This window comes from Triticum aestivum, chromosome 7A (genome assembly GCF_018294505.1).
Source record: "Triticum aestivum cultivar Chinese Spring chromosome 7A, IWGSC CS RefSeq v2.1, whole genome shotgun sequence".
Classification (NCBI taxonomy): domain Eukaryota; kingdom Viridiplantae; phylum Streptophyta; class Magnoliopsida; order Poales; family Poaceae; genus Triticum; species Triticum aestivum.
This window is the reverse complement of record NC_057812.1, coordinates 687,745,624-687,760,821: the sequence shown is the minus strand read 5'-3', so window position 1 is coordinate 687,760,821 and position 15,198 is coordinate 687,745,624. Positions and strand designations below refer to the sequence as shown.

General features: G+C 48.8%; 1 pseudogene; it reads left to right on the top strand.

The window, feature by feature from the left end:
- Positions 1–7,475: 7,475 nt before the first annotated feature.
- LOC123147968 (dehydration-responsive element-binding protein 2D-like) lies at positions 7,476–8,340 on the top strand (annotated as a pseudogene).
- The last annotated feature ends 6,858 nt before the right edge of the window (positions 8,341–15,198 follow it).

Sequence of the window (15,198 nt, the reverse complement as noted above, 5' to 3'; positions counted from 1 at the left end):
AAGCCGAGCTCGATCGGCAGGACAGTTTGGACGCCTTGGAGGAAGAGCGTGACGTGGCAAAAGCCCGTTCCGCATTCTATCAACAGCAGGCTCGAAGATACCAAAGCAGAGAAGTACGGGCCAAAAATTACAACGTTGGCGAATTAGTTCTACGCCTGCCGGACAAGAAAAAGGACAAACTCAAGCCCAAGTGGGAAGGTCCCTTCATAATTGACCAAGTCCTGACTGGTGGAGCGTACCGCCTGCGAGATGCATCGGATAACCGACTCGAGCCGAACCCATGGAACGCAGCCCGTCTCCGAAGATTCTATGCCTAGCGCCGGACTCTGTGTTCGTCTCCTTCCTCTGTCCATTTTTATATACTTTCTGTCTTACATTTCTCTCCTTCTCCCCTCCTCTCTCTCTTATAGCCTTTAAAGGCTCATAAAGTGACGCGCTATCCGCGCTCATTAAACCTGGGGGCTTCTTTAAACAGAAGCTTATTTATACGGGCTTCATGCCCAACACATGTGTCACACTTCCGCATGTACCTTTTATTCACCATTATATGCATCGATATGACTTAAGTTTTGGCCAAGCTGGGTTGCCTGGCTCCTGTGCTTACCCCTACGTTCCCGATTGTTCGGCTAGGTGGTAAAGGGAGCACCTCTGCGATTGTTACTGCCGGGTCAGCCGGATGTGTACCTCAGACTGGGTGAAGCCGAAAGCTAGCGTTCTTAAGGGAATATTCGGTCGGTGAACTAAAGATGATCTTTTTTTCACTTATTTATCTATACGCCCCCAGATGTTTTTCCTGCGTCTCTTTTCGCAGAATGGACATGCACTTTAGGGCATGCCTCCCAGGGAAAGGAACCCCTAACGGAACTATTCTCCCTGGAAGATGTTTCTTACTAACCATGTAATATAACATAACTAGTTGGGCACTTGTCTGTTCAAGCACTAATGACCCCTACGCCTGGTCTCCATGCATACCCCGGTTCTTATATAACCGCGAGGGTATTCGGACACACTCCGGACCGTCAGGTCCCGAGGTTGAAGCGAAAAGGTCGGCCATGACAAACGATCTACAATCCGGCTAGAAGGCATTACACATGTCAATTAAAATTACATAGTCAATCTGACTGATTGTATTCCTCTTCAATACCATCTAACAGGCTGTCTAGCTTACAGTCCTGTTGGGAATACTTTGCGGCCAATTCTACTTGGCCGTATACTAAGCTCACAGGGATCTCCTTCCCATCGGGCCCCACGGGTCCGACCTCGGCCATGTGGTTTGGGTCAGCCTTCGTGTACCGCGTCTTCACCATGGCCCAGGCCTCCCTGGCGCCTTGACGGCAGGCCGACATCTTCCACAATCGGAAGCGCCGCCGCGCTCCCTTCAGCTTCTCTACAAGCTCTCCAAGGCCTTCGGGCATGGAGACGGATGGCCACAAGGCCTGGGCGACGCCTTGCATCACCTGCCGAACTCGCTCGTGCAGTTGTGAGAGCTCGGGAAGAAGGTCACCCGTAGAACCGGGCATTTCCTCTGCAGGACGACCTGTTAGCATACCTACAGACATTACTCTGTTAGTCGACTTCCTCGCCGAACTCTTTTTTCAAAGTTCGTTTAAGCACTTACTAAATATGTCGCGTCGAAGCCGCTGATTCTCCTTAACGGAGTCCAACAGCTGGGCACGAACATCCTTCAGTTCAACGCCCAGCTTGGTGTTGGCATCTTGGAGATCGTTCTTCTCCCGCCTCACCTTTGTCAGCACACTCTCACCAGCCTTCAGCTGGCGTAGGAGTTGTTGCTTTTCCGGATTTAATCCGGCGCCATCTGCAATTTCATTTGTCAGATTTGCACCCACGCCGCACTTCGCAAAATACTTATCTTTCGAAGCGTATATTACCAGAGGGGGTCTCCTTGGGCTCCCCTGCCGCGGCTAGTGCGGCCTCAAGTTGGGCTTTGCACTCTTCCAGCTCCTGGGACAGTAGGGTATTCTTTTCTGTAAGAACCTGCATAACAAATGATCCTTAAATCAGTTATTCTAACTGTTTCAAGTCTCGGGGGCTATTGGTATATATATAATTACCAAAATTTTCTTACCCGTATGTCTTTTACATATTGCTCTGTGGCTCTGGCTAGACCATTTTGAGCGGCACGAAGGTACGCATCTCCCGAATTGAAGGCATCCAATGCCTCTTGGGAGAAACAAGCATCGCGAAGAATTGTCCGGCGACGCCTGTGGTTCATGGCACTCTCCACCTTGGAATTGGTGGCAGACAGCCTGTCCGCATCCTCTGTCGGAGGAGCGTCCGGTGTGCGCCTTGTGTTCGCCTCCGCTTCCGGACCAGGCTTTGGAGCCTGGCTGGTGGAGACGCGATTGGCAACCTCTCCGGATATAGTCCGGCGAGGTCTCTTCGTCCTGAAGAAAGAACGAGCATTAATATGCCTTGAAGGAATAACACCTGGGAATAAGATGGCGCGCTATACCTTTGCGCCGGCGTCTCAGTCCGGACCGCACTTCTTTTCAGCCCGCGGGGCCTTGCCGCCCCTCGTTGGCTAGTCGCCGCAGGCTCGGCCTCCCGTCTCAAGGACCTCCCCTGCAAAACACGGTTGTCATATGGCAATCGAAAACATGCGAGGATAGATCCCTTTTCAAAGTGCTGGGACTTCGGTCTCAGTTACCTGTGAGGCTGGGAGTAGCCCTGGGTAATCGACCGTAATGGCCACCAAGGCGTTGTCCTTGCTCAATTGATGAAACACCCCATCAATCAGCTCCACAAATAAGTCCGGATCCTCTTGAGAGGCTGGGTCGAGGGACCGTCCCGGATCCTCGGGTTGTGGAGGAGGGCCGTTTATTTCTTTAACAGCCTGGCGCAGTTCCTGCGTTGAAGTCGTTAGACTGAAAATTTAACGATGGGAATATAACACGGATGGGCAAGTAAAAGTGTCCACTTACCCAACTTGGGGGATTGTACATAGATAATCCACCCTGTGGGTTGACACGGAGAAATTCCTCCTCTTCTCCCTTGTACAAAGCAGATAAGATCTTTATTAGAGCACCAGCCGAATCCGGCCCCTTACGGCCGTGGCGGGTGGCGTCGTCCTCCCCGTTGAAGTCCCACATGGGGTGGCCTCTATACTGAAGCGGCTGCACCCCTCGCATGATGCATGTGGCCATGACCCCGGTCATGGTTAGTCCGGAATGAGCTAACAATCTTATCCGGCCCATCAGGTAAAGAACGTCCTTGTCACTTTCCCTCTGAGGGCTCCGTGGACGCCAGCTTAGGCGCTTCTTTAGGGGAGCACTGTCGAACTCAGGGAGGCCAATCCGGACAGGATCCGGCAGCGGGACGCCCTCTATATAAAACCATTCCGAAGGCCAGTCCTCGGATGCCTTCTTTGGGGTTCCGGATAGATATCCGGTCCCGGCGATGCGCCATACTTTGGCTCTGCCCACTTGATATATTGACCCCTTCTGAGAACGGGGCACAAGGCAGAATAGCCTTTTCCATAGCGCAAAATGAGCCTCGCAGCCCAAAAACAGCTTGCAAAGGGCTACGAAGCCCGCGATATGCAATATGGAGGCAGGCGTGAGGTTGTGCAGCTGGAGGCCATAGAACTCCAGGAGCCCCCGGAGAAACGGATGAATTGGAAATCTGAGCCCTCTTATTAAGTAAGGGACAAGGCATACCTACTCTCCTTTGGAGGGATTGGGGGCGCTCTCCGCTTGCTCTCCTCCATTATAGGTGGCAAGTCCGGCTCGAACCGGGACCATATAGGCCGGGGGGAGAAATCCCTTGGTCTGGAGCGTCACTAGCTCGCTGTGCGGGATGGAGCATCTCTCCTGGTCTCCAGGCTGAGGGCTGGAAGGACGAGAGGAGGAGCTGCGGCGGCTGGCCATGATAGAATGGACCTCTGTCGGATACGCTTTGATAAATACTCGCGGAGGGGAGAAGGTGTGGTTTGGATCTACCGTTAAATAGGCAACTCATTCACGCGGCTAGGGGTGTAAATGTCAAAACACCCTAACTTTTCGTATTCGTTTGACATGTGGAAGACGGCCATTATTGGGCGTAGAAGCCAAGGAGCGCTACATTTACAGGAAACCGGACATTATTCAACAGGTACACGGAATTTGGAGGAGAACCCGCCTTGCAATGCCGAAGACAATTTGCGCGCCGGACTCGTCGTCATTGAAGCCTGGTTCGGGGGCTACTGGGGGACTCCTGGATTAGGGGGTGTCCGGATAGCTGGACTATACCTTCGGCCGGACTCCTGGACTATGAAGATACAAGATTGAAGACTTCGTCCCGTGTCCGGAAGGGACTTTCCTTGGCGTGGAAGGCAAGCTTGGCGGTATGGATATGTAGATCTCCTACCATTGTAACCGACTCTGTGTAACCCTAGCCCTCTCCGGTGTCTATATAAACCGGAGGGTTTTAGTTCGTAGGGACAGACAATCATACCATATGCTAGCTTCTAGGGTTTAGCCTCTCTGATCTCGTGGTAGATCTACTCTTGTACTACCCATATCATCAATATTAATCAAGCAGGACTTAGGGTTTTACCTCCATCGAGAGGGCCCGAACCTGGGTAAAAACATTGTGTCCCTGGTCTCCTGTTACCATCCGCCTAGACGCATAGTTCGGGACCCCCTACCCAAACCAAAGCATGTCAAGTATCCCGGCCTCCTCCAACCGCTGCCCATACCAGAGCAGGCTTGGGAAATGGTGACCTTGGACTTTGTAGAAGGTCTGCCAAGATCAAAGGGCTACAACTCAATCCTGGTGGTCGTGGATAAGCTGACACGGTACGCTCACTTCATTCCACTCCGGCATCCATTCTCCGCACTGCAAGTGGCTAAAGCATACATGGAGAACGTTTTCAAGCTCCACGGACCCCTAGACAAGATGGTTTCAGATCGGGACCGCATCTTCACTAGCAGGGTATGGCAAGAGCTGGCCAAGCTGACACGGACCACACTGAATATATCATCAGCACGGCACCCGCAGACCGACGGAACTACTGAGAGAGTCAACCAATGTATGGAGCTGTACTTGAGATGCTTCGTCCACAATTGTCCGAGCAAATGGGCTGACTGGCTGGCATTGGCGGAGTTCTGGTACAACACTTCATACCACTCTGTGCTCAAGTCCTCTCCCTTCGAGGTACTGTATGGCCACAAACCCCGATTCTTTGGCATCACCAACATCGCGGATGATACAGCGTCTGTTCTGGCGGCGTGGATAAAAGACCGAGAAACAGTGATGCAGTCCCTGAAGCAACATTTGCACCGCGCTCGCCAAGTGATGAAGGCCAAAGCGGACCAGAAGAGATCGGATCGAGTGTTCGCAGTTGGGGATTGGGTGTACCTCAAACTGCAACCATACGCGCAATCATCGGTCGCGGCTCGAGCTAACCACAAGCTAGCGTTTCGGTTCTTTGGTCCATTTCAGGTTACTGGGCGCGTCGGCAAGGTCGCATACAGACTGGCGCTGCCGGAGCAGGCCAAGATCCACCCCGTCATCCACGTCTCCTAGCTTCGCGCAGGCGTGCCTCCAGACACACAAATCATGCCGGAGCTGCCTGTTCTCGACGAGGATCTTCTACCCTTCCAAGTACCGGCAGCCATCATTCAATGTCGCGACATCAACGCGGAGTACGGCAGGTACTGCAAGTGCTAGTCCATTGGTCCGGATTTCCAGCATCGCTGGCTACCTGGGAAGATGAAGTACCTCTCAATGCCAGATTTCCTCGAGCTTTGGCTTGGGGACAAGCCAAGTCGCAAGGGGGAGGGAATGTCACGGGAACCACTGGAGGCCAAGGCCCAGCATCACCAGCCCGGCCCAAGAGGATCTCCAAGCCCAACCGACAAGTGACGGGGCCAGTGTGGAGAAAGTGAGACTACTTAAGACGAGACAAGCCACTGGCTAGGGTATCGTTGGATCACAGACCTGCGGCGCCGTTGGGCGATGTATCTTCCTCCTTCCCTGGCTCTCTCATCCCGATCCCCCTCTTCTAGGAACCCTAAACACTTGTATCCTTGATTCGAGCCCGCAAGAGTGAATCCAGTTGCCTAGACTATAGATCCGTGTCATCTGGTAATCAGAGCCTCCAATTCCACCAGAAATTTCTCTTCCGCATCGCGAACTGGCGTCGAAGACGCGCAGCGTCAAGGAGATCATGGCGGGGACGGATGCAACGCAAACACGAAGGAGGCGGACGTGGCGGGTTATGCGATTGTGAACGGAAACATCGGCAGCTCCTATCACCCGCGGTTCCCATCGAGCCACAACGACAGCGACGTCCGCGACGTCCAAGCGGCGGAATTCGACAAAGAAGACTAGCACATGGGAGACGGACACGTCTGTCTCCTTGTGGGCATGTCCGTGGCCCATGTCTTACTCTTCCTCACCGGCGACTAGCAGCTTCATTTCGCAGAGCTCAGGACCGGCAAAGATGCTGGACATGGAACATGGACGCTTCGACGGCTGGCAAAAATTTCGACTAAGCTAAAATTTTATGTTAAAAAAATGTCATGTACACTTCTGTTAAATGAAATATGTTTAAAATGTCATGAAATTGGTCCGGTTTAAATGATCGTCCGGTTTCTTCAAATACCGTTTAAAATGTGATCGGATGTTTGATGGATAGGGTTGGATGGCTTGCTCGTGTATCACTGTCGTGGTTGGATAATAGGTCCGTTTTAGGGGATAGCGTTGAAGATACCCGAAAGTCTTTATTCTTGAAAAACTCTACAATGCTATAAGACTTTTTGGAGATACCTAATATTAATCTAACAATCTGACTTGAAATGTGTTTTTATCAGAAAAACTAATTTATTTTGAAAATTCTGTAAACCGATAAATTTCTAACTTAACATTGGTGCTTAACCACGTTGGAAAGAAATACATTAGAAGAAAATGCAACGTCCGTTTAAGAAAAGACAAACTTCACACAATACATGTATAAGCAGCAGAAAAGTGTGGTTCACATCAGCTAAGCCCACATAATCTAGGTCTCATCCCATCTGGTGCATCAGATGATAAGCTTGACTGACGTGTAACGTGCCCGTATGCGGCGCTTTTCGACCGAGGACTCGCCATCGTAAGTAGTAAAATCAGCAATGAAAGCTGTTCTAGTGTGCTTGACCGCTTTACGTACAGGCCGTCGCATATATCTTTTGTTATGTTAATCAGCGAGAAAGCAGTGTGTGTATAACAGTATATGCTAAGCGAAATACAACCAAACAAAAGTGAAAAGGAACAATGCAAGCTGTAAGGCGGTTCTATACGTGCACGCCATGATATATATTTTTTTGTCAGGGTTAATAACCACTCTTTGCTGATGGCGAGGCGGCGTGGTTCCTGTGAGCCCGAAACGTACGTACGCGAACGCATGGCTTGATGCCGGCGGCTGGTGACCCGCTATTAAACCCCCATCTTCTTGCACACCAGGCATCCACCTCCGTTCGACTGTGGTAGACGCCATGGCAGCCACAGCGGCGGGTACAAACAGCAGGTTAACTGGGGTGAGAAAGAAGGGGGATGGCAAGTTCGCCGCAACTATGAAGCACCCGGTGACGAAGACGTTGTTGTGGCTGGGGACATACCAGTCCCCCGAGGTCACCGCGTGCGCGTACAACCTCGCGGCTAGGGAGCTGAAGGGCGCAAAGGCAAAGCTCAACTTCTCCTACCCTCCGCCGGCCAGACTGGTTAAGGAGGTGATCTCTGCACCGAGGCACCGCAGTCACGGTCACGACGCACCGCTCTTTCATGTCGTTACGTTTCCACCCGACGCCACAGCACCGCCTCCACCGCCGCCCAAGCTGGTAGTTTAATTTCCCTTCCCCTTTGAAGCGCCCGCCGGCGACACCCCACCGGTGCCTTCATACCCGTTCCTGCACAGGCCGCTTCCGGCACGAGCGCGTCTCGGCCTGTAGCTGGCGCAGGCACCTGCTCCACATCCACAATAGCCGATCCGACGGATGCAGATCGTGGCACAGGCCGAAAGCTGCTTAAGCTCCTCAAGGGAACCCCTAGGTGCTCCGTCTTTGCCACCTGGTGTTCAAGAAGCCCAAGCTGTTCGTCGTTCCCATCACTCCTAGTGCTCCAACAGAAGGGACTGATGACAATTTCACCAAGCCGTGGTATTTCTCTTATTCTCCTACTGTTTAGCCTCGGCTGTGCGCAATATGCACCGAGATCCCATAGTCTTGTGCCATCATAATATATCCAGAGCGAATCTGAATCTATCTATCATAGTATAAGTTACAAATGTATTTTCATTGTTGTTCTCGTGTGTCGCTGCCATGTAATGGCTTTACTGTGGTGTTGTTTATCATCATGTAGTTTCCTTTTACCAATCATGTAATCTGTTCACTCTTGTCTTGTGTTTTGTTTTGGTGTGGGTGCACTCTTGTTTTATGTTACCATAATGTATTTTGAGTACAAATCATGTGATCAGTTTACTCCATTAGTTAATCAATATGTTGTTTAGTGTGGCGTTTGAGATAATTATTTTGAGGTGAAGAGAGAAAATATTGCTCAAACACCAGTGTTGTTACAATTTTTAGTGCAGAGTGAATAAGTATGAAATATGCAAATTCCAAATTCAGGAAATCAGGATAAAGGATCGAAGGACGCTGAAAAATAATCAAAGTCCATACTCTGATGTCATCCAAGCGTGCGGTTGTTGTAGTATATCATGAACAAAGTTTGTTGTAACCTTTAGAACTGAACTTAAATGGCCACTACCAATAAAATCCCCGACGGGTTTGGTAGTTTATGTCTTGAAGGCGAAATGAACATTAATCTCTATCAAGATTTCGCGGGTGATCGCGGCCATGAATTTTGGTACATATCACTCTTAACAGTACTAGAAGTATCCAAATGTATAGAAAACTATAGTAACACATGTCTGGTGATATCTAAAGTACTGACGGTCTTCCGTATATTAATTTTATTCAATAAGAATAATCTGAAAAAATGTAGAGCAGCAACCGTTGCACGACCATATATATTTGAATTGCAAAGTTATTAGTTGTCTTAACATGAAACGTTTTTATAATAATATTTGGGGCATTCTGTTGTAGTACTTATCTCTTGGATTAGCAGTATGCATATCATATAGCATATCCTTATTTTTCTTTCATGTACATGATGTTGTTGCATCATGAAATTACTAGTGGTTGTAGGTACATGTCCAGTTGGGTTATTCCAGGTAATGATTGCAAATGTAGTCCATTCTAGTACTGCCTCACATCTAGAGGTCTTTTACTTGCATTGTGTAATGTGTCTCAGATAAGTTTAGAGGAGAACCGATGATGTTCTTGAAAGGTTCAGCCTTGCTGGGTATGTAGAAGCAACAAGGTGTTTGAATTTGGTGCTAGGTTACTAGATAACATAGTTTCTAGGTCAAAAGCTTTGCTAGCCTTACACTAAAAACCTAAAATTGCATCTTTCTTGTATCTTTTGTTTTATTTGTCATAAATCACATATGCCACTTTTGGCAATAGATTTGGTTGTTGCCACACAAACCAATTGTGTAAAATCCTAAAAGCTCAATTGCAGAAAGCTTCATCTGTGTGGACAGCGTTGCCAAACAAAGTCATTTAGATGGAAACCATAGAAACCAAAAACTCGTTTTTATGTGAAAAGCTTAGCAGGCATTATGTGCATTCGTGAGCATTATATCCACATCTGATTTGTTGCTTTCTCTTTATATCAGTACCAACCATGCATCCAACTAATTTATGACATGTGTAATTTTTTAGTATCATGCTTTCACACACACATGCACACACGTGCATGGGGGCAGATATATACTTTGATGATTGAATACATTGTATAATACTATTGGCATCATATTTTCGTACTGACGCATATTCTACACTATTTTGGTTCTTCAAATTTAGCAGAATAGCGTATTAATAACAAAATTATTTATTTCCGGGTGAAAACATATTACTCAAGCACAAAGGTATTACAATTTTTAAAGTAAACTGAAGAATTATGAAATATTGCAAACTAAAATTGAAAGAAAGACAACATAGTCCTAACTTGTCTACCATATCGCGCAGACTAGTGAGCAACTAATTAAATGTCTCTCATAAACTTTTGTCCTACACCACTGCGCAGGAAGTTGCATTGTGCACAAGTTTTGCATAATTGATCCAGAAACTCCATAATAGTATACACTACTACAGAACGGCCTAGCATTGGCGGGTCACAAATACATGTCCGCCATTGAAACATTTTTCCCACGGCTAAGACGGTAAGAATTTACTAGTGGCGGGTGGCAATTTTTGCCCACCACGGTAGATAGTATAGTAGCAGATAGTATTTCCCTCAGTTAAGAACCAAGGTTTATAGAACCAGTAGAAGACACCACAAAAACAAATGTAAGTAGTGCCTGCACACACACAAAGAAAATACTTGCACCCAAAGCGGGCAAGAGGGTTGCCAATCCCCTTGTACTCATTAATTGCAACGCTTAAATCTAATAGTGGTGGATAGATAAAATAAAAGGGTAAATAAATTGCAGCAAGTATTTTTAAGGCTGTAGTATATATAAAGTGAATGGACCCGGGGGGCCATAGCATTCACTAAAGGCATCTCTCTCCTGAGCATAGTACAGTGAGTAAACAAATTATTATTGGGCAATTGATAAAATAGGCACAGTTATGATGATCCTAAAGGAAATATGCCCTAGAGGCAATAATAAAGTTATTATTTATTTCCTTATTTCATGATAAATGTTTATTGTTCATGCTAGAATTGTATTAACCGGAAACATAATACATGTGTGAATACATAGACAAACATAGTGTCACTAATATGCCTCTACTTGACTAGCTCGTTGAATCAATGATGGTTACGTTTCCTAACCATAGACATGAGTTGTCATTTGATTAACGGGATCACATCATTAGAGAATGATGTGATTGACTTGACCCATCCGTTAGCTTAGCACGATGATCGTTTAGTTTCTTGCTATTGCTTTCTTCATGACTTATACATGTTCCTATGACTATGAGATTATGCAACTCCCGTTTACCGGAGGAACACTTTGTGTGCTACCAAACGTCACAATGTAACTAGGTGATTATAAAGGTGCTCTACAGGTGTCACAGAAGGTAATTTTTGAGTTGGTGTATTTCAAAATTAGGATTTGTCACTCCGATTGTCGGAGAGGTATCTCTGGGCCCACTCGGTAATGCACATCACTATAAGCCTTGCAAGCATTGTAACTAATGAGTTAGTTGCGGGATGATGTATTACGGAACGAGTAAAGAGACTTGCCGGTAACGAGATTGAACTAGGTATTGAGATACCGATGATCAAATCTCGGGCAAGTAACATACCGATTTCAAAGGGAACAACGTATATTGTTATGCGGTTTAACCGATAAAGATCTTCGTAGAATATGTGAGAGCCAATATGAGCATCCGGGTTCCACTATTAGTTATTGATCAGAGACGTGTCTCGGTCATGTCTACATAGTTCTCGAACCCGTAGGGTCCGCACGCTTAAAGATTGATGACGGTTATATTATGAGTTTATGTTATTTGATGCACCAAAGGTAGTTCGGAGTCCTGGATGAGATTGGGGACATGATGATGAGTCTCGAAATGGCTGAGACGTAAAGATCGATATATTGGACGACTATATTCGGACATCGGAAAGGTTCCGAGTGATTCAGGTATTTTCGGAGTACCGGGGAGTTACGGGAATTCACCGGGAGAAGTGTTGGGCCTTATTGGGCCATACGGGAATAGGCGAGAGAGGCCAAAAGGAAGGAGGCGCCCCCCCCTCTGGTCTTAATTGGACAAGGGGTGCAGCCCCCTTATCCTTCTCCCTCTCCCCCTCTTTCCTTCTCTCCTACTCCGGAAAAGAAAGGGGAACTATCGGTGTCAAAACTGGCGGATCTCGGGTAGGGGGTCCCAAACTGTGCGTCTAGGCCGGATGGTAACAGGAGGCAAGGAACACGATGTTTTACCCAGGTTCGGGCCCTCTTGATGGAGGTAAAACCCTACGTCCTGCTTGATTAATATTGATGATATGGGTAGTACAAGAGTAGATCTACCACGAGATCAAGGAGGCTAAACCCTAGAAGCTAGCCTATGGTATGATTGTTGTATGATGAAGTTGTCCTACGGACTAAAACCCTCCGGTTTATATAGACATCGGAGAGGGTTAGGGTTACACAAAGTCGGTTACAATAGTAGGAGATCTAAATATCCGCATCGCCAAGCTTGCCTTCCACGCCAAGGAAAGTCCCATCCGGACACGGGACGAAGTCTTCAATCTTGTATCTTCATAGTCCTGGAGTCCGGCTGAAGGTATAGTCCGACTACCCGGACACCCCCTAATCCAGGACTCCCTCAGTAGCCCCCGAACCAGGCTTCAATGACGACGAGTCCGGCGCGCAGATTGTCTTCGGCATTGCAAGGCGGGTTCTTCTCCAAATTCCGTGTACCTGCTAAATAATGTCCGATTTTTGTAATGTAGCGCACTTTGGCTTCCACGCTCAATAATGGCCGTCTTCCACGTGTCAAACGAATGCGAAAAGTTGGGGTGTTTTGACATTCACACCCATAGCCGCATAAACGAGACGCCTATTTAATGGGATGGGGATTCGGATCCAAACCACACCTTCTCCTCTCCGTGAGTAATCATTAGAGCGCCTCTAGCAAAGGTCCATTCCAACATGGCCAGCCGTCGCAGCTCCTCCTCTCGCCCTTCCAGTCCTAAACCTGGAGACTGGGAGAGGTGCTCCATCCCGCACAGCGAGCTAGTGTCGCTTCAGGCCAAGGGATTTCTCCCTGAGGCTTATATGGTCCCGGTCCGAGCCGGACTCGCCACCTATAATGGCGGAGAGCAAGCGGAGAGCACCCCCAATCCCTCCAAAGGAGAGCGGGTGTGCCTTGTCCCTTATCTAATAAGAGGACTTGGATTTCCAATTCATCCATTTCTTCGTGGGCTTCTGGAGTTCTACGGCCTCCAGCTGCACAATCTCACGCCCGGCTCTATATTGCATATCGCGGGTTTCGTCGCCCTTTGCGAGCTATTCTTGGGTGTTGAGGCTCATTTCGCGTTGTGGAAGAGGTTATTCTGCCTGGTGCCCCACTCTCAAGAGGGGTCTATATATCAAGTGGGCAGAGCCGAAGTGTGGCGTATCGCCGGGACCGGATATCTATCCGGAACCCCAAAGAAGGCGTCCAAGGACTGGCCTTCAAAATGGTTTTATATAGATGATGTCCCGCTGCCGGATCCTATCCGGGTCGGTCTCCCCGAATTCAACAGTGCTTCCTTAAAGAAACGCCTAAGCTGGCGCCCGCGGAGCTCTCAGAAAGAAGGCGACAGGGATGTCCTTCACCTGATGGGCCGGATAAGACTATTGGCTCATTCCGGACTAACCATGATTGGAGTCATGGCCGCATGCATTATGCGGGGAGTGCAGCCGCTTCAATATAGAGGCCACCCCATGTGGGATTTTAACTGGGAGGATGACGCCACCCGTTATGGTCGTAAGGGGCCAGCCTCAGCTGCCACTCTAGTAAAGATCTTATCCTCTTTGTACAAGGGAGAAGAGGAGGAATTCCTCCGCGTCAACCCGCAGGGCGGATTTACTATGTACAACCCTCCGAGTTGGGTAAGTGGACAATTGTGCTTGCCCATCCGTTTTATATTCCCATGATTAAGTATGTAGTCTAACGACTTCAACGCAGGAACTGCGTCAGGAGGTAAAGGATATAAACAGCCGTCCCCCACAGCCCGAGGATCCAGAACTGTCCCTTGATCCGGACTCCGAAGAGGATCCGGACATATCGGTGCAGCTGATCGACGGGGTGTTTCATCAGCTAAGCAAGGACAATACCTTGGTGGCCAATACGGCTCATTACCCAGGGTTAATTCCGGACTCCCAGGTAACAGAGAGCGGTGTCTCATCCCCTTGAGAAGGAATCCATTCTCACGCATTTCAGTTTTCCTGACAACGACCGTGTTTTGCAGGGGAGGTTTCCGAGGCGGGAGGCCGAACCTACGGCGGCTAGCCAACGAGGGGCCGCAGGGCCCCGTGGGGTAAAAAGGAATGTAGTCCGGACTGAGACGCCGGCGCAAAGGTATAGCACACCCTCTTTTTCCCTGGTGTTATTCTTTCAGGGAATATTAACGTTCGTGCTATCTTCAGGACGAAGAGACCTCGCCGGACTACATCCGGAGAGGTTGCCAATCGCGCCTCCACCAGCCAGGCTCCAACGCCTGGCCTGGAAGCGGAAACGAACACAAGGCGCGCACCGGACGCTCCTCCGACAGAGGATGCGGACAGGTTGTCTGCCGCCAATTCCAAGGTGGAGAGTGCCATGAACCACAGGCGTCGCCGGACAGTTCTTCGCGACGCTTGTTTCTCCCAAGAGGCATTAGATGCCTTCAATTCGGGAGATGCGTACCTCCGTGCCGCTCAAAATGGTTTAGCCAGAGCCACGGAGCAATATGTAAAAGACATACGGGTAAGAAATTTTTTGGTAAATATATATATACCAGTAGGCCCCGAGACTTGAAACAGTTAGAGTAACTGATTTAAGGATCATTTGTTATGCAGGTTCTCACAGAGAAGAATACCGTACTGTCCCAGGAGCTGGAAGAGTGCAAAGCCCAACTGGAGGCCGCACTAGCCGCGGCAGGGGAGCCCAAAGAGACCCCCTCTGGTAAGATACACTTCGAAAGATTAGTATCTTGCGAAGTGCAGCGTGGGTGTAAATCTGGCAAATCATATTGCAGATGGCGCCGGACTAGATCCGGAGAGGCAACAACTCTTACGCCGGCTAAAGGCCGGTGAGAGTATGCTGACAAGGGTGAGGCGGGAGAAGAATGATCTTCACGATGCCAACACCATGCTGGGCGTTGAACTTAAAGATGTTCGTGGCCAGCTGTCGGACTCCACTAAGGAGAATCAGCGGCTTCGACGCGGCATATTTAGTAAGTGCTTAAGCGAATCTTTGAAAGAAAAGAGTTCGGCGAGGAAGTCGACTAACAGAGTAATGTCTGTAGGTATGCTAACGGGTCGTCCTGCAGAGGAGATGCCCGGTTCTTCGGGTGACCTTCTTCCCGAGCTCTCGCAACTGCATGAGCGAGTTCGGCAGGCGATGCGAGGCGTTGCCCAAGCCTTATGGCCTTCCCACTCCATGCCCGAGGGCCTTGGAGAGCTTT